A 19,705-nucleotide genomic window follows, 5' to 3' on the forward strand; every position below is an offset into this window, starting at 1 on the left:
GCAAAGGCACCTGCTGGAAGGGCAAAGCCATTCTCCAGCCCTGAGCTGCAATTTGGGGTTTTCATCCCTGAAAAAATCATTTACGCAAGGCAGGGAGCAGACTCTGAAGCCAGCGATTTGGGGCTGCTGCTCTGCCGACTTTTCTGGGTGTTTCTTTCCTCGGTTAAGCCGTGTTTTGTGCAGGGAGATGCAGGGATGCTGTTTCTGGGCCTTCTCCCACATCTCTCCTGGCAGGGAGGATGATAGCGTTATTTCTGCTTGTCTAGGAGGAAGCCGGGAGATAAAAAAGCTGCCGGGGAGTGTGCAAAGCAAACAGCTCCGCTGGCTGTACCTCGCTATCGCTCTGATCCACCCGGAGCCGGCGGGCAGGAGCAGTGCCCGCTCCTTATCTGGATGCTTCTCCCCCTCGGCTTTGGATGTTTTTTAATGAGGAGGGCTGGGAAAGAAGCCTGTTGTTCCTATTCTCCGCTTCCAGGCTCTGGAAGGGTTACAGCATCTCTGCCTGCCTCCAAAAAGGACTCGCAAGTGCCCGAGGCTGCTCTGCCAGCCCCCGAGGGTCCCGCGGGGCCATGCACAGAGGCACCCACACCTTCCCTCGTCTGTGGGAAGCCCCAGGCCCGTTACAGGGGGTAAGCAGCCCACAGCTCTCTCCTTTTGGCTGGAGAGCCCCGGGGTCGCCTGGTTTTATCCCTGGGAATCTCAGGGCTGGTGTCCAGGTCTCAGGGTTAACCTGGGCATTTGTAAATGGCCGGCAAAAACCAAGTGGAAAAGCTGGCCTGTCACCGCTCTGGCTGGCCGGAATAAAGAGGCTGGGACAGGGGATCTTCAGGTTTAGCTGGACTGTACTCTGTTCTGTAAATTCTGAGTCCCTAACAAAAATCCGTGCTGCATTGCACGGTATCTCAGTGCATTTTTGGATGCTTCCCAGCTGACTGGCACCATCCCCGGGCTGCAGCAGGCGCTGAACCCCGGCTGTGCGCGGCCTCTGCAGCGCAAACCCCTTCCTCCTCCTCGTGTTCACGCTTCAGAAAGTCCAAATCCAGCCCATCCCTTGCGGAGAGGGGATGATGAAGGTGGAGGCAGGGTGAGGAAGGGCTGACGGCAGCCCCTTCCACCCCAGCAGGAGAGGCTGCTGCTGGGCGCAGGCTCTTCCCCTGGCTCTGCTCTGCTGCTTTATTTCTCCCCCAGTAATCCCCCGCCTGCCTTTTGCCCTTTCCAACTGTTGCTGCACCGTCACTGTTTCCAGAGAGCTATCTCCTGGATCTTCCTCCTGAGTGGCAACAGCTAATTTAGAGCCCTTCACCCTGCAAAAGCCATCGCTGAGCCTCTGAGAGCCTCGCGCAGGGCTTCAAATGCCATTTGGCTTCTTAATCACACGGAGGCTTAAGGAAATGTTACCTACGATCAACAAAGCCCAGAGCAGCGCGGCGCCCAGCACCTCCCTGCGGGCAGGATGAGGACCCTGGGCTCCCACCCCTGGGCTCCGTGGGTCTGGAGCCCACGTGGGACCCTCGCCCTTGGGGAAATGCTCCGGGGAGCTGCTGCTGTGCCCACCCCGTGCCCCTTTTCCACTGCATTTTCACACCAGGACCTTGCTCGCAAGGCTTACCTCCAGCCTGCGGGGTTGGAGGACGAAACAATGGTTTTCTTCCCCAGCCCGGCGTGCGCAGCAGCGGTGAGCGCCGCGCGGCAGCAGGGAGCTGTGCCGCAGGCAGAGCCTGTGCCTGGCACCGCCGTGCTGCGGCCGGCAGACAAACAGCCCCGGCGCTGTAATGAGCTCCCCCATTCCTCCTCCCCGCCGCGCTGTTCAATTATTCAGGCGAGCTCCTGAACTGCCTGGAAAACACCTCCAGGTCTTTCCTAATGAGCTCGCCACGGACCCGAAGTCCGAGGCTTAGGAGCAGGGAGAGCCAGGTCCTGCTCCGACACGCAGGCACCGAACAGGAGTGTGGAGAAAGGGGGGGATGTGATGGGCCACCGCGGTGCCCCCAAAAGCCGCAGAGTGGCTGGCAGGTCCCCACGGCCCACACAGCCCCACAACGTCTCACTGCAGGAGGAGGTGGCTGCAGCCTCGCATCCTGCTTGGTAACGTCACTGTGCCATTAGCAGGGCACCTTTTCTGCCATTTCCTGGCATTTTCTGGTGGCAGGCTCCCATGACTGACACCGCGGCTGCCACACAGCTCCCCGGGGCCATGGGAGCACCGGGATGGGAGGAGAGGAAGCAGCTGAGGGGACAGCACTCGAGGCGGGCGTCTTCCTTGGGGGGGGGTCTTGGTCTTGGCCAGGCTGGCCACGAAGCCAAGGCTTTCACATTGGCTCGGCAGCCTCCGCAAGGGGCTTAAGTCTGCAGTCTGCTGCCTGTCAATGGCCTTTTGTGCTGGTGCTTTCAGGCTATGGGGGGATGGAAATGAACATGGAGAGAAAATGGTGGGGGAGGAGGGAAAAGAAAGGAGACTGAGACATCCCCCGTGGGCTGAGGCACTGCACGGGCTGCTCCCACTCCTCAGATTCCCACCCAGCTTTCATCCTGGGAGGGATTTCCCACAGCTGCTGAGCTCCTCTACAGCCTGGGGAAAGCGCCGGGAGTCTGAGGGGACCCAGGAAAACCAGATAAATCCCTAAAGCAGACAATCCAGGGGGGCTCCAGCTCTTTGCCCCAGCACTGAAGGCAGAGGCAAATGCTCTAGCAGACCCCTCTGCCTCGCTGCTCTCCTTTGGAGGATGTTTTCTGCAGGACCTCAAGGGAGAGCACCCAAGGGTGACACCATGGCTTGTCCCAGTCCTGGTTTCAGGGAGGAGGAGAGATGCCTGTGAGCTGATACCGAGCGCACCAGGAACCGAGCGAGACAACCCCAGGCTGGTTTGCAGAGTCCTGGCCTTAAAAGCAGAGCAGACGCGAGTCCCAGACGGCCCCGTCAATTCCAGCTAATAAAAAGGATATTTCACACATCAGGCACTTCACAGACACGTTAATGAGAGCAAACAAAGGCTCTGCGATGCAGATTAGGGGATGCAGGGGAGCAGCTCCCAGGATGGGCACCGCTGGTCGCAGCCCACCCGGCTGGTCACCATGGCCAGCCCCGTCCCGGGGGGCACCCATGGGAGCACCCCAGGGACCACGGCTGGACCCTGCCCCACGGCAGCTCCGTGAAGCTGAAACAGCGGCGGGGAGAGACAGGGTCCCCAAACCAGCCCCAAATGGTGGCACTGGAAGTGCTGTGCCCTGCAGCAAGGCTGGGAGAACGGAGCTGTGACCCCAAAAAGCTGCACTGCATAGGATGTATCTTGGCCCTAATCCATCCAGTCTCATCCCTCTTCGGGCCATGAGATGGGAAAGGAAAGCAAATCCATCGCCGTGTAACCTCAGCACGTAACGCAGCAGAGGTGGGGCGCAGGATAAAGAGGGAAAATTCCTCCCTGATCCAGCCTGGGATCAGCGAGCCTTCCTCCTGCCCCGCACGGCTGCGGGAATAACCGCACGGTGCCCAGCAGGGAGCAGAGGGGAATGGAGCTGGGCAGTCCCAGGTTCAGTGGGATTTGGGGTTTGCATCCTTCCTGTCTCAGCCTGGGCACTGGGAAGCAGTAAATCACGAGGCAAACAGGGCTCAGGATAAAAAAAAAAAAGGTGTCAAACTACAACACAAATGGACTCTGAGCCAGGATCCTGCCTTTGTCTCTTCAGAGACATCCTGAGCTGCAAACTCTGCTAATGCCAGTTAAAAACTGAGTCCTGCTGCTTCCCCCATGGACTATCCAGAAAGGGAACCCTCGCTAGAAGGGTTAATTTTTTTTTCCCCTTCCCCTTTCCTAAAGGAGAGATTTCATGCCATGCTGAATAAATAAAATAATGTGATATTACAAAAGACTGCAGCACAGTGTATTAGATAGCACAGCACCGTTGCAGGGCGTCTGTCAGCACCAATCACCATGACTGATGACTTATCAAGAATGGACCTGACATTTCCAAATGAGCTGTTTTGATAGAGTTGTCATTCAAAGGGGATCCGAAATAAAATAATAATAATAATAAAAGCACCGGATAGGAACAGGAAGGGAAAATGGAAAAGGTTTGCTGCCTTCGTCCCACCTATTTAAGGGCTCCCAGCTTGGCAGCGAGACGGGTTGGTGTACGGCACAGGCAGTTCAGCGGGGATGTACGCAGAGTCCATATGGCTGGGGAGAAACCGGCCGCCTCCTGCCTCCAGAAGCAAAGCTTTGCTGAAGCACAGCCACAGCCTGAGTTTCCCTTCCAGATCCAGCACGCAGCCAGGCTGCAGAGGGACGGGGCGACCTGGCGGGGCAGGGCTGGCGTGTTAATTGATGCAGGGGTCGCACAGCCCTGTCCTTCCCCTCAAAGGGCTTTTAAGCCCTTGGAATTGAGAGATAATTACACATCTACATGTTTTGTGAAAATAGCCAGCTGGGAAAGGCTTCGGCAAGTGTTTATCCCCCTACCAGGGACTGAAGATGTTGACAGAGCAGCCCAGCCTGAGCACAGCGTGCTCCTCCAGGGCCGCTGCAGCTGCTCGGCATCAATCGGCACATGCACGGGGCTGCAATTGCTCCGACACCCATGGCACAGCATCACGTCCCCGTTGTGCTCGGGCTGCTCCCAGGACAGGGGCTGCAGCAAGGGACAATGCGAGGGCAGAGCCTTGCAAGGCAGCCGAGCCCTTGGGATGGAGGGAAAGGAGCTGCTGCGTCCCCTCGCCTTTTCCCCCGGGTGCTCCGACAGTGCCTCCCTGCTGGGGAAGCCTTCCCTCTCCTGCAGGATGAGGGGCTTGGAAATGCAGCCCCCCCAGGCCAGAGGCAGCTGAGCACAGGGCAGGGCTGTGAGTGTGTTTCCAGCGAGCCCCTTCCCCTTGCAGCAAGCAGGAGCAGGGCTGTGGATGCAACCCCCCGGGTGGGCGCATCCCCAAGGTGGGCACATCCCCCCCAGAGCCCCCCTGTGTTTACACGGCTGGGAGATTCATGGGGGAAGAAACAGCCTGAGATCAACTCATCACCACTGTCGGAACTGACAAAATATTGTTTTCCCCCCCAAAAAAACACAGAAAATCCCCCTCGCCTGACTGACTCCAGAGCTGTTGGTCCATTCGAGTCACGGAAGCACAGAGAGGGGCTGTTTTGGGAGGAACTTTCAGGTGGGCCATCACGGGTTTAAAAGGACTGTAAAACAAATAAACCTGGTGCTGGATACAGGCACGTGTGTGCGTACGTGTGGTAAGGGAAGAGAGAAATTCAAAAGCAATTTTCAAGGAAAAACCTGCTTGGTAACGACATGCCAAGTTCCTCCTTGTACTGCAGGGCAAATAAAAGGACTTCACCTTCCCAGTGTCCTCCTCTGGGGCAGGGAGAAGAGGGACGAGCTCCCCTTCACACCACCCAGGCGCTGGGGCCAGGCTCCCCCAAGGCTGCACACGCAGATTTACAGCCCGAGGCTCTCACAAATGAAACCATCACAGGGAAACACTCCCAAAATTTCACAGGACAGGCTCACCACTCACCCGCAGCCGCTCTGCCACCGAGATCCTCCCACCAGCTGAGAAATATCTGCCATGAGCCCCTCAAGGCTGGGAGTTAATGAGCTCAGAGCCCGACTTTCACATCTCCGACTTCCCAGCAAAGCGTCACCGCTCAGCGCCCCCCCCCCACCACCCAGCACCTGCCCAATTAAGCTCTTGGCTCCTGGGTGGCTCTGACGGGATTCTCCTGGCCCTGATGAGCCCCTGTCATTAGCTGATTACAGCTCACAGCGGTGGTGTCACCTCTCCCCAAGCTGCCACTCGGCATCTCGGTGACAGCGGGAGCTGTGCCGGTGACCCTGAAATGCGCAACGCCGATTCGGTCAAATTTGGGAAGGTTTTTGGGGAAGGTTTTTGTGATCCTCCGTGGCTGAGCAGGGCTGGGCTGCTGCAGCTGGGGGCACGCTCATGGGAACAACGGGGTCAGATGCAGGGGTCTGAGGGGGCGAGGGGGCAGCCTGTGGGTTGCAGACCCTGCAGTGAGTGCAAACACAGAGTGGGGTGCGTGGTGCCGGGGATGCAGGAGGGAGAAATATGGATGGCGGTGCCAAGGATGCAGCCGGCGCTGGGCTTTGGGCCTTCCAGGAGAGATTTTAATTGTTTTTGGCTTCGGACAAGACGGGCTTTGACCTCAATTATGCAAGCAGCTAGCTGAATCAGTGACTGAGCCCAAGGTGTCTGCGAGGCACGGTGCTTCTAACCCCAGGTGAGGGCAGCGGAGGGCGCTGGGGGCAGCATCGCCGCTGGCTTTTCCCGAAAAAGCCTGAAGAAATGGGAAAACATAAATCTGGTGGCAGGAGAGACAGGGTCACCAGGCCACTGCACCGAGCTGACAGCTCGGTGAGGGTATGCACGGCTTAGGTCCCAGCGTGACACTGCTGGCGGCAGGCTGGGTGCTGCAGGAGGCTGAAAGCAGGACATGATTTCACTTGAACTCGCCTGGAGACGCATCGCGTGCTCGCCGTGAGTTCCTTGCCACCTCTCCACCCCAAACTGGAGACAGTGTTTTCCCCTGAGAGATTTGGTGATGTAGCTGCCATTTAATCCTCATCTCGCTCACACCTTCCCTTCTCTTCCCCTCCCTCCTGCCCCCAGCTCGCTGCTGCGGGTTTTAACAGGGGAAGGCTCCGGGGCTGCTGCACGCCGCAGGGGAGCCGAGGCCCAGCATGGGGCTCAAGGGCACGCTGAGCCCTGACCTCTCAGCCTTTGGATGAGCTCTGAAACCAGCTTTCTGTTCATCCAGAGGGCACAGAAAGTGTGTTTTCAATTTTAAACAAAGCCACTAAAACTGATGCTCAGGCCGTGTTCAGGTTTGGGCGATTACTGCCTGCAGGCAGCTCGTTCCCCCTGCAGCCTCAGCTGGTGCCGTTAAAGAGCTGCCCCCAGCAGAGGCTCGGCCTCCATCAGGACAAAGGAGCCCTCTCCTTGGTGCTCGTGTTAAAATTTGCAGCCCCTCGGGGCTGGGAGCAGGGCAAGCTGTGTGTGGCAGAGCTGCTGTTGGCTCAGGAACACTTCGCTGTCACTTCACCCTGCGGAAGATGCACGGGGGATGCAGAGCAGGAGGGGCCGGGATTCTTGGAGCTGAGCGATGCGACACACACAGACACAGCTCCCGAGGCTGCTGCAGCCTGGAGACAACCCGGGTGCCTGCTTTGCACCGAGGATGGAGGCGAGGGGGGCACGGCTGCGTGCGCAGGTCTGCAGAAAGGAGCGGGGGAGTTTTGCAAAGTTCACCAAACTGGGCGACATTTCTCATCCCGACCCCGCCGGGCAGCAAGCAACTTGCAGCCGAAGCTACGCCACAGGCTCACTTGGTATTCGAGACCCAGCCACCTCCTTCTTCAATCTAAATTAAGTATTAAAGTGAAAGGCAATTCAGTGAGACGACGAATTCATTAGGAAGCACGGCTAGATCTGAAAGGTGCTGCGGATGATCACACGGTGGGGATGTGGGGACGGGAAGGGGGGCCCAGACAGAGATGTACAAGCAGCAGTGAGTTAAAATCAGAAGGGGGAAAAATCATTGCGTTACTTCAAATGAAGATTAAACGACAGCCCCCCGCTTCAAAGGGCAAGTGGGAGAGGCTAACAGGCTGTGACAAACCAGAATGCACGGACACAGGCAGCCAATTCCCTTTAAATAAAACTTTTATTGGCCATGATGTCTGAAAACAAGCAGCACACAGTAAAAATTAATGTTTTCCCCTGCCTCCCCAGCACTCCCCAGCCCGGGAGGGCCTCAGCCGCTGCCCCCCCTCGCCGTGTCCCCGCTGCGGTGGGGGGAGCGGTGGGGCCGTGGGAGGAGGAGCGAGACGGAATCACTTAGCCTTCATTAGGCCAAATTAAAATCAGAACTGAGATGACAATTACAATTTGTGACCGGCTAATTGTTCGCCTCAGAAGCTGATCATTGTGCAGATTGGGGAAATTAATTGTTGGCGATCCCAGGTGGGCCGGCGTCGAACCCTGCCGAAGACGTGGTGCTGCTGTGCGCGCTGCTGCCTGCTCGCCAGCCAGGAGCCACATCCTGCCCCGACGGGGGTCTCAAACCGGGCTGTGGACCCCCAGGGGGCTGCAGACCCCCCAAACCACCTCTGTATTCTGACAGCCCACCCTGAGCAGCTGCAGAGTCGCTTACTCCTGGTTTCAGTGCCTGGTGCGGAGTGGAGCACCCATGGGACCTGCCACCTCTGCAGCCGGAGCACCCAAGCACCCCCTGTCACCCAGCTGGCACGGTGGCTTTGTCCCTTCCAGCCACCAGGCCCCTTCCCGATGGGACTGGGAGCGCTGCAGCCGGGGCTGAGCGCCGTGTCAGCCCAGCTCCCATCCATCAAGCCCACCCCTTCAGAGCACCCTGCTCGAATTTATTTTCTCTCTTCTTTATCCCCAGGGTGCTTGGGTGCAGGGTGCTGCGAATGCTCGGGTATAATTATAGCTCCAATGGGGCTGCCAGAGAGGGGGAAGGTGCCAGATTTCAGCGGAAACGGAGACCTCCAGCTTCTGCCTTCTCCCACCCTCGGGCTCGCTGGCAGGCTCCCCGGGCACCGCGCTGCCTGCGTGGGCACCGGCTCCCCGCAGAGCCCGGGCTGGCATCGGCCCCGCAGCCTGGGGAGCGCGGGCTGGGCAGGGCGAGGGCTCTCCCACCAGCAAGCCCCCCCTGCAATCTGCAGCGGGGTCCTTTGCAACCTGCTGCAGGCACCACGCTGGCAGAGGGGCTGCTTTTCCCTCTCCTCCTCCTTTTCCTTCTCCTCCTTCTCGCTCTCCTCTTGCAATACTTAAAGCATCCCTTGCAGTCCGCAGCTCCCCTCTTTGGAAACAGGGTCCCAGCCCGGCCCGGGGGGGCATTTCCCCGCATATATCCAAGGTTCGAGCAGCTCCCGAAGCCCCGGCAGCCTGGGGGGAGCTGGCGGCACGGAGCGGGGAGCGCTGCGGCAGCGGCTGCCAGCAGCCGGGCACGGGGATGCGCTAGCTCCTGGGGCTGTACACGCCTGTTGAGCTGCGACAACATGACAGCAAGAGTAGCTCATAATACACGCAAGTGTGTGTTTGTGCCCTGCAGCGGTGTGCGCGCCAGAGAGACAGGTGCATACCAGGAAATTATGATATATATTTCCTTGACACGCCGTTTCCCTCTGTTGTAAGCCGCAGATACAGAAGACCCCACAGATTGTTAGGGTTGGAGGAAACAAGGGCAGCCCGCCGGGAGGAACGGGCTCGTTAACAATATGGGACAAGGTTTTCAAAGGGCTCATCTCCCGTGAGCCCGGCTGACTGATGCAGACAGCTCTGAAGCCCTGGACACTGAGTCTTTGTGAAAAATCAAGCCAGGACTGCACAGGAGCAGGGAGCGAAGAGGGATGCTTACATCTCTTCCATTTATTTCTGCATGCCTATAATCAAATAAACAAGTAGCGTGCCTGGAGCTGCAGCATGCAGGGAAAGGCTGCCTGAGCCTGCTCTCCAAAGATGTTCAAGTCCCAAGAAAGTGCCCATTGCTCCGTGGTGCTCCTGGCTGCTCGGACACCCCGGGGTCCCCAGCCCCCTGGGCACCTGCACAGAGGTTTTGCCCCCATCCAGCAGGAATCTTGTCCCTCAGACCAGCTGGCAGCTGCCCAGGGTGGCCCTGTCCTGGCGAGCAGGACTGCAGATGCTGCCCGTGCTGCATCAACCCCAGTGACTTTCCCCAGCTGAATGGCATGGTGCCAGAAGGAGTGAGGGACAAGGACGTCGGGGCTGGCACGTTTGCAGAGCACCCCACCCCATAAACCTCCCCCCTTCCTACCCGCACCAAGGCCAAGGGCAGCATCCTGCAGAGAGGGGATGCTCGGGGCAATGTCAAGGGTTTTTGAGCTCTGCTCCCCACGTGGCACGCTGCAAACTGGTGGGGAAACAAACCCAAAGTTTGGGCTCTGACGGGGACAGAGAGGAGGGCAGCACCTAGGGAGGACACGTCCATGTCCTTGTGTTGGCCAAAAAATAATCGCTCCTGGAATAAGGTGTCACCTCCCAGTTAAAGCACTGGGACAGCAGCTCTTGGCAGCAGGGGCACTGGGGCCAAGCACTGCCCGCTGCCCCATCTCCCTCCCTGGGCTTGCTTTGGGCAGAAATGCTCTCACTGCGGTGTTTTGATGCCAGGCCCTTCAGAGGGATGAATCGAGGCTCTTTAAACTTTCTTCAGAAGGGATGGGTGGGTGGGGAGGAACAGGTTATTAAACAAAGCTAAAAAAAAAAAAAAAAAAAAAGGAAAGAATTCCTGAGTGTAATTAAAGTCTAAACCGTGATGGGATGTCTGCTGTTATTTCTCTAGAGATGCCTGTTGTTGCAAACAGTATTTCTTCAGCTAAGCAGCGTTGCTGCAGGCAGGGAGTGCTGCCCAGGCAGTGCTGAGAGCAGAGGCCAGCGACCTGGCTCTGTCCCCGTTGTACCAGACCCCCAACCCCCCGAGAAAGGCTCACAGGGTGAGCCCCCAGCAGCATGGGCTCCCCAGGACACTTGCTTTTGGGATCTTCCAGCCTCCTCCCAGTGCTGGATGCGCAGTGGGGCTGCTCAGACCCCCAGACAGGAGGTGGCCATGGATGCACGGCGAGCAGCATCACAGCCCTATAAGCACTCGGCCATCTCAGCTGACACTTAACTGTCCCCTGTGAGCTTGCCCCTTGTCATTTCCATCCTATTTGTCCCTCTGCTGGTGGATTAAGCTGCTCTTGCAGGAGGGAATGGAGCTGAGAGGTCCCCAGGGGGCAGCCCCAGGGGCTTGTAGGGGCACAGACAGGGTTTAGTGCCCACAGCCAGGCTGCCCTAGGGGCGGATGGCAACCCAGGGGTCACACCACACAGGTACCATGGGGCCAGAGCAGCCGGGGCTGGAGCCCAGCCCTGCTCCGCTCGGTTTTCAAAAGGAGAAGGGTCAGGATGGCAACGCGACTGCTTATAAGTGCCATGAAATCAGGTTAATTTCTAATTACGGGGAAGTCTCTCCCTGCTATCTTGCTGGCATGCCCTGGCCTCCGTGGCCGTGGGGCTGTGGAAATGCTGGAGTTCTGCAGCAGCTCCTGGGGGCCCCAGGACCCCGCAGAGTGGCCCTGGAGGTGCCCTAAGGACACGAGGTCCTCCCCAGCCCACCCTCCGCAGGCTGGCAGAGGCTCCCCTGAGAGAAAGCAAAGCAAGAGCTGCCCTGGGCTGGGGACAACCCAGCAAACGATGGGAGCAACCCCCTGCCTCGGTGCTTTTCCTGACCATAAAGCCTACAGGTATCCCTGGTGTTTTATCTGCACACGCAGGTTTCTGCTCAGGGTGCAACACTTTGGCCAGTAATTGCGAAGCTGAGGTTTTGGCAGCTTATGAGGACGTGGCAGCCACAAAGAGCATGCGGGTGGCAGTACAGGGGGGAAGTGAAGCTGCTCCCAGCCCTGCCGGCTGCTTGGTGCCCAGCCTCTGCTCGCCCTCCGCATCCCACACGCAGCACAAGCAGCAGCATCCCTCCAGGCAGGGGAGCAGTGCAGGGCTGCGGCTCTGAGGAATTACGCAGAAGAGTTTAGAGCCCCCCTCTCACCGGCCAAAAACTGCCTGAAAACCCTGCATGGATCTCAGGACCCAGGTACAGATTCAGCTGCCAGAAATTGGCCCCAGGTGAGGGCAAGAAGACTTGCCCGATCTCCGAAAAAGCCTCCAACTGTTTGTCAAAGCAAACGTTGGCCAGCCCCGGGTCCAAGACGTGCTTTCAAGCAGACAGGGCCGGACTGCTCCCTCTCCATCCCAACAAACTGCTCCGAGACGTTTGTGAGCAGCTAGGAAGTGCCTGAGCCACCCCCACAGACCCTGGTGAAGTATTGCTTTTGGTATTAAACAGGGATTAAAAAAAAAGAGAGCATCGATTTGTCTCTCTGGGCTGAGTTTCACCAAGGAAAACCTCGGATGTCCTGCCAGCACGGCTGGAAATCCCAAGCAGCAGCCACACCCCAGAGCCCCCACAAACCCCGTTTGCACAGGGCCCCTCTTGTTTCCCCGCTTTCTGCTGCCTCTGGCTCCTGCAAGAGCCGCTCCTCTCTGAGCCCCACGTGGCCGTACCCTCCCGGCCTCCTCTCAGCCTTGTCAGGGATAAAGGAAGCTGGGATTTGGCCCCTGCCTCGTCCAAAGGGTGGGCAGGGGGCTCCTGTCCCTGCTGCTCCCCACGAAGCTGTGCCCAAGTGGGGCAGCACCGGGGCAGCCCCCCCAGCCCGACCCCGGCTGCGGCACCGCGCGGGATGCGCCCGCTCTTCGGGGCCGAGGGGAGGGACATCAACCTCCGACAGCCAAAAAAATAAAAAAGCAGTAGATTACTGCAAATGCCAATAAGTCATTAGGAATCCCAAGAAAAATGTGTGGTTGCCATAGCAACTGCCATGCACGGCGTTCGGGGGATGCTTCGCCCCTTCCGAGGGCACAGAGCAGCGCGCGGTGGGGTGGAGGCAAAGCCCCGCACGGTGCCCGGAGAAGCCACGGGAAGGGTTTGGGGAGGTGGCGGCGTCCTTCTGGGATTTGAGGGTGCCTCGGGAGCCACCAGCAGAGACCCCAGGGACACCTCCTAGGGGATGGGGACCACTGAGTCCCCCACGATCCACAGGACTCATTCTGCTAGCACAGGGGACACAGGAGGGAAGAGCACGGGGATCCGAGGAGCATCCCGGTGGTTCCTTCCCTCATGCCCCCATGCTGACTTCAAAGACCCCGATTTCCAGGGCTGCCCCACACCCCCATGCTTGGGCTGGAGCTAGGGGACCACGGGGACAGGCCATGCCCTGGTGGTGATGCTCTCCCGCCCGTGCAGAGCTGCTGGACCATTCATCCAGCCTGGCACAGCCCGGTGCCTGGTGCCCAGCCTCCCACACCGCTCCTTTTCCATTGCTCATTTTGACAAATGCTTTAGGAAAACAAAATCCCCATTCTGCTTCTCCCCCCTTTGTCTTTCCTGCACCCTCCCTCACCCACAGCATCCCACCGGGTGCCCAGAACCACCCCTGTCCCCCTGGGTGCCACCAGTGCGCAGCCAAACCCCGCTCCTGTCCCCCCCACGCCACACGTGTCGTGACAGCAAGCTGCCACCCAGCACCACAAGGCTCCCTGCCATCACCACGCCACCGTATCGGCCGTGTGATTGAGCTGAAGTGTTGGCTGTTGGCAGAGCAGGGGAAGTTGCTGCTCTCATCATCCTCCCTGGGAAATGCAGCCCTCGGTGGCCCCACGCTGGGTCCCCCCCACGCTGGCGGCGTGCCGCAGCTGCACATGGCTGGCGGAAATGTCACCCACTTTGTCTTTAATTCACAAACACCGCCTCCCCCCTGGGATCTTGCTTCTTTTTTTTTTTTTTTTTTTTTTTCTTTCCCTTTTGGTTTATTCACAGGATCAGATCTCTCCCGGAGTGCATTAGTGGCTCATCGCCTCTTCGTCATCCCTGCCTGCTGCGGAGGTGGGGGAGCCGCACCGGGGGGGCAACCCTGGGGCAGCCGGGGGGGTTTTAGGAGGATTGGTGCCTGGCTGAAGCAGGAGGGGGCTGAGGGGCTGCCTGCCCCCCAGGACAGCAAGGTGACACCCTGCTGCCACCCCTCTGCAGGTGGTGCAAAGGGGGGGACTCAGCCCGGGGAAGGCAGGAGCTGCTTGGAGCCTCTCCACTGCTTCCAGCTGCGAACTTCTCCCCGCTCCCCACTGGGGTTTTTAAAGCTAATGAGCTCCCTAATTCCATTATTTACAGGCGATGCTCGAGGAGGCCGTCTGCACCAAGGACACTGGGAAAAATGAAGATGGCCCCGAGCCCCGGGCAGGGCTGCTGGAGGGGCACCAACCCCACGCTGCGTCAGCCCCTGGTGGGGTGGGAGAGGGACACGGCTCCATGGGGATCTGCTCCGTGATGCTGAGCATCCACCCCCCCCTTTTCCCTTCCACGCACACCAGCAATTTCCCAGAGGAAAACGACTCCATCTGCATGCTGCTCCCGCTCTCCGTCTCCATTCAGCACCCATAAAAACGGAAAATCAAGCAAAATGCGATGTCAGGCTCCCCTGCCGCTCGGTGCGAGCTGAGCGAACAGCACCGCGGAGCCCCTGGGCTCCCCCCGGCCCCCCGTGCTGCAGAGCTGCAGCAGTCGCGCTGCTGCCAGCCCTGAGCAGAGATCTGGGCACGGCAAGCGACGGCTCTCAGATGTAAACAGCCCCGCTCGTGGGGCTGCCATTAAAACCCGAGCACAGCAGCGAGAACGCGGCGTGGCCGAGCCGGGGAGGGCGAAGCAGCAAAACGGGAACCAACAAAACGCTAAAATGCCTTAAAGATATCTGGAGAGTGGCTGGTTCTGCTTAACAGCTTGATGGAAAGGCAAGAAAGGAGAGGGGATTCAGCAGGACACGGGGGCAGCCCGGGGACAGGCAGCTCGGTGGGACAGCCCTCACATCCCACAGCATCCCGGAGGAGCCAGCCCCGCTCATCAGCCCTCCAAATGCTCGACACGGGGTCGGATCCTGCACGGTGAGGCACCCGCGCCGCACAAACCCAGCCCTCCCAGAGCCCGACTGCCCAGCCTGGAGCAGCGGCAGCACGTAGGAGGAAGGAAAAGTGACTCAGAAATAGGAGCCGGTGAAAATTTTCCATGTCTCTGAAAGCATTGGCTGAAAGACGCAGCTCCGGATCGACTGCAGCGATTTGCAAATTCGGATCAGACGCAGCAAAGCTTCCCGGAGCAACGTGTCTGAAGGCCGAGAGGACTTCTGAAGTCAAGTCAGCGGCTTTGATTAGGCGTCTCCAAACTACGTTTTGAACAACTGAACCATTGAATTAAATTTAATTATCATGCTACGAAAGAGTGACGGACACCTAATTAAAATGCTTATTCCAGCATGAAACGAAGCGGTTCATTTTTCTGTAACGTCTCACCACTAGAAAAACAAACAAAGCAACAAAGAAGCATTTCTTGTTCTATTTTCAGGTGACCAGCTGTTAGCTTCCCCCCCCCCCCCCCCCAGTTTTTCCAGCCCGTTGCTCTCTGGCCACGCGGGCCAGCTGGGGCGCAGGGAGAGGAGGTTCCCTGCGTTTTCTTCCACCAAAACCAGAGGTGGAGTTGGCTCCGTCTGCCTTGGGGAAAGGCTGGTTGAAATGCAAAACCCCCCTTTCTGCTGATTACAAACTCCTGCCTGATGAAGGCTTTTAAATTCAAAGCAAGCATTAGGAAGCCTGGGAGAGGCACAGCGGCTTGTCTTCGTGCAAAGCAATTTTCCCAGCTTGAACCTGCAAACGGGCTCAGCTCCGCTTTGGTCACCAGGATGGACAGAGGCAGGCAGGCTCCGACCCCCCACGCCAGGCTTGGTCCCAGAACGGTTGTTTTATGGCTGGTTATAAACGCCACAAAATATGGTTTTCTAATAGAGCCGGGGAAAGGCTTTTAAATCCGACGGGTGGCTCTGGAGCCTGGAGGGGTCAGAAGGTATCAGAGCATTTATAAGCTGCTGGAGGGGGAGGCTGGCATTAATTCTGAGTGGAGCTGGTGAATAATTTATCACAAGTAATTTATTGACTAAGTTTGTCTCTTTTGCCTGTCTGGGTGAAAAGCACCCCGGTGCAGAGAGCCAGCACAAGACTTAGGCACCACTTAAGTCCCAATTAAGCCCTTTGTGAATTGTCTGGGAACGGATCCCAATTTTCCCATATTTATTTGTTATTCAGAATTACATGCCAAGCAGAGCCGCCACATAATTCCTGCTCTGCCTCGTGTTTGCAAACAGCTCGCGGGGAGCCCCCGCCGTGAGGACGTGAGCCATGTCGGGGGGCACGGGGGGCACTCGGGCCCCATCCCTCCCACCTGGCGCAGGGGTGTTGGTGGGACCCCGCTTCCCACGCCAAGGGGACCCCGTGCCCACCCCTGCCAGGCAGTAAATGGGGACGGGTCTGGGGGCTGCCACCCCCTGCCAACCCCCTGCTGCTCCCAGGGCGATTTCTGGCATTTTCTGCCTTCCTAAACCCACCCGTTGGAACAGCCTTCTACAAGCCCACTTTCAGTATATTTATCACAAAATCTCTGCCCTCAGCCACTGCCAAACCTGCGCATTTATTTCACCGCCTGTGAGCTGGCTGCTGTCCTGGGATGGGGCCGGTCCAGAATGAGGGGAAGGGACTGGAAGGGACACGCCTGGGGACACGTGGAAGAGCCCCACAGGATGCAGGGGGTGGCCAGGGCATGGCCAGGGGTCACCTGGAAAAGCTCTGCTTGCAGGGCTGAGTGCATCAACAAACGAAGCCTAAACTCAACCCCAAACCCAAAAAAGCCATCTCCCTTCTTAAGAGCAAGCTCTAAACTCATCTAATTTTAATGTTTTTCCATTCCCGACGCATTCTCAGCAAGCAGGAGGCAGCACTCCCGCTGCAATCCTCCTCCTCGGGGCTCTGGTGGCCAGGGCTGGGCTGAGAGCTGCAGCTCGCGCTGCAGAGCACAGGGGAGGGCATTTCCCCGGGAACAAGCTTCCCGTTTCCAGGAGGAGAAGCCGAGGCTCAGGTGCTTCCCCATCGTGCTGAGCTGAGGAAGAGCAGCCACCGGGTGCCTCCCACCTCGCCGTGCCTCCTGGCAAAGAGGGGTAGTGGTGAGCTCCTGCTTGCAAGGACCCCGCAGGGACCCTGGTCCATCCTTTCTGCCCTTTAGGAAATCTGCCTTGTGCAGACGGGAATTTTGTCTTTTAGGACAAGCCCCGCAGAAGGGAAGAGGCATTAGTGAGCAGGGTCAGCCCCGAGATGTGTTCTTCTGCTGGGAATAAAAAAAGGGAGAGAGCCCTGTGCTGGCTCTCCCTGCACTCGGAGAGGTGCTGATGGTGACGTCTCACCTTTCAGGTGCCCACCCAGCTCAGGACCTTCCCAGCACGCCCCATCCCTGAACTGAGCCAGAAATTTGGGATCCCATCCCCAGACAGCGGCGATGGCCGTGGCGAGGAGCGAGGACGAACCATCTGCTGCCGGGAGCCAGCAGGGCTCTGCAAAGCAGACGGGGCTGTGATGTGATGGAGCTGCCGATGCTCTGCCCCGTGGTGGGCACCGGTGTCTCTGTGGCCCACCGAGGCTCAGGGGGGCTCCCCAAGCCCAACGCATGGCGCTGCCGGGGGAGATTTCCCAGTCCGAAGGCCTAACGAAGTGGAGTGGGTTTGGGGAGGGCCTGCCCAACTCTCCCCACTTCCCTGCCCCACAGGAATTTTGTGTGCTCCACAATGGGTGTTGATGCATTTCAGCCCCAGCTGCTGGTGCTGAGCTCCTTGGTTTACACTGCGGGAGTTAAAAAAGATCCCACCCTTATGAGTAAAGGGGTATAAAACGGGTGAGGAGCAGGGACCTGTCCCTGGATTTGGCACCCAGTGGGTGCCAAGCCCCCGCCGCCCATAGAGGACCCGGTGCAGCAGCACCCGGCTCTGCACAGGGGAAAGGGATTCAGGGGTGCTGGGAAGAGCTGTGTGCGCTGCACGGGGGCCGAATCACGGGGACCAGGATCCCCTGCCAGGACAGGAGCTGGGTGACAGTGTCCCACGTCCCAGACCTGACCACCGGTGACCGATGGGCACCCACGAGAGGAGTCCCACGGCAGGGGCAGGCAGCTTGCCAGGAAACCTGCACCGACCCCGCAGCTACATGGGGCTGAGGCTTTTAGGGGCAGAAATAAGAGAAGCAACATTTGCTTCCCAGCCTTGCCACGAGCTTTGCCTGCATGCAGGCTGCAGGAGCAGGGCTGCTCAGCCACAAAACTACAGCAGAGGCTGGGTCCTGGCTCAGCACCAGGGCAGGATGAGACGGGCAGGCTCAGTGCACAGCCACGGGGCTGACCACAGCGCAGGGGTCCTGGGGAGCCCTGACCCCCACCGCTCCCCACGGAGCACAGAGCAGCGGGGGCTGCAGGAAGGGTTAGGAAGGGTTGAGGTAAACATGAAAACAGCAGAGGGATCATAAAAACGGCACCATAGGCTTCTCCCGCGCAGCCGAGCTGGCAGAGCAGCCCCAAGCCCTCTCAGCTCCCCCAGGGGCCATCCCCGTGGCTTGAGGGCTGGATGCCCCCCCCAAGCCAGCACCCACTTCCCCTGGGTCAGGGGGCTGCAGCCCCCAGGATTTGGCCAGCAGCTGACCCCCTGCTCTCCTGCCCCACCGGCAGCAGGGAGGCGATGGGCAGTGGCTCTGTCTGCTCAGTCCAGGGCTGTGCCCCCCAGCCCCGAGCCCAAACCCCCCCCATCGGGCGCAGACCCACTGCCCAGGGGCCACAGCATCTGCCCCCCTGCCCCCTCCCCTCCCCCCCCTTTTGCTTTCCCATCTCTTTTTGCCTTGCCGCCCCTGGGCAAGCTGCCCTGCCCCTCGGGTGGGTTGTGCTGGGCACGGGGGGGGGGGGGGCAAAACTGGGTTGGGAAGGAGGAGGGAGACCAAAGGCCGAAGCTGGTTAATTTGATACAGCCAGTTCTCTGCACCGAAATTTGCTCCTTTACGGTTTTCTCCAGGGCTTGGGCACAGAGGGGTTAAGGCGTTGGAAGCGCTGCTCCTGGCTGGATCGCATCCTGCCAACGTCCCCGCGCAGGGCTGCATGTCGGTCCCAGCGGCACCAGCACAGCCCCACTGCATCGCCGTGGGGCTCAGCACAGCCGCCCCGCGTCCCCTTCGGTGCCCGGGTGAGGACCAGCCCGATCCCAGGGGAGTTTCCAAGGCAGGACGGGGAATCCAGCTCCTGCCATCAGTGCCGGGGGACCTCTCCTTCCCCTGGCCCTCCTGATGTGCCCCTTGTCCCCCCTCCTGACCAGGCACCCGCGAGGCACAGATGCTGTGAGCATTTCCTATTTCCACCCACTTTTCCTTCTTTTATTTTTAAGTGCACCATTCACCATCTGTGCCAAGGATTAAAGAGAAAGCAAAGAACTGGAAGGAAGGGAAAAAACAAAAAAAAGAAAAAAAAAAAAAAAGAAAAAAAAAAGAAAAAAAAAAAAAACAGCAAAGCAGCCAGTGCTGGGTGCCAGAGCCCCCACCACAGGAGCCCCCCCCCAGATCCACAACCACCCAAAAATGCTGGTAACGGGGCCGGAGCCCCACTTACCCTTGGGCTCTCCTCCCGTCCCCCAGCGCCGTGAGCATCCGTCTGCCTGCTCCCCGCCGCGGCCGCCCGCTCATCTGGCTCCCGCGAGCCCCTGCCAGCAGACAAAGGGCTGGGGTCGCGCTGGACCCGTTGAAGCGGGGTTCTTGTCCTTGTCCCTGTCCTGTGGGGACGGGGCCCAGGGCCAGCAGGCCACCCCTTGCCACGCTCGCCCTCAGCGCCCGGCCCAGAGGCAGCGGGGAGAAGCAGCCATCCTCCCCTCGCACGGCTCCGCTGCGGCCGCACGCACAGCACTCCCCCCTGCTGCCTCCTCCTCCTCCTCCTCCTCCCTTCTTCTCCCCTCCCTTTCTCCGTCCTCCTCCTCCTCCTCCTCCTCACTCGAGTCTTGTCTCCACGGCGTGCCACCCACCTGAGCCAGCTCCTGCCAGCCCCACACTTAACTCCTGCGGCTCTGGCAGGCACTGCGCCACCGGCCACCACCCGCGGGCAGCATGGTGACGTGGGGACGGCCACCCCTGGCACCCCCCAGACCCAGTGACATGGGGTCTCCGCAGGGGTTTCACCCACAGAACTGCCTGGTGATGTGCTGGGAGGGTGGCGAGGGGGTGGGCTCGTGGC

The 19,705-nt window shown here is 59.2% G+C and overlaps 1 protein-coding gene across 1 annotated transcript in view; it reads right to left on the reverse strand.

Annotated features, from left to right (window-relative positions):
- The window catches only part of LRRN2 (leucine rich repeat neuronal 2), a 31,554-nt gene extending 12,098 nt beyond the window's left edge, over positions 1-19,456 (reverse strand). The window contains exon 1 of the mRNA XM_035346966.1: positions 19,091-19,456. The gene's annotated coding sequence lies outside the window, so the exon portion shown is untranslated. The remainder of the gene's footprint in view (positions 1-19,090) is intronic.
- Positions 19,457-19,705: the final 249 nt, after the last annotated feature.

The sequence above is a fragment of the Oxyura jamaicensis genome, chromosome 26 (assembly GCF_011077185.1).
Source record: "Oxyura jamaicensis isolate SHBP4307 breed ruddy duck chromosome 26, BPBGC_Ojam_1.0, whole genome shotgun sequence".
In the NCBI taxonomy this organism is placed as follows: Eukaryota; Metazoa; Chordata; class Aves; order Anseriformes; family Anatidae; genus Oxyura; species Oxyura jamaicensis.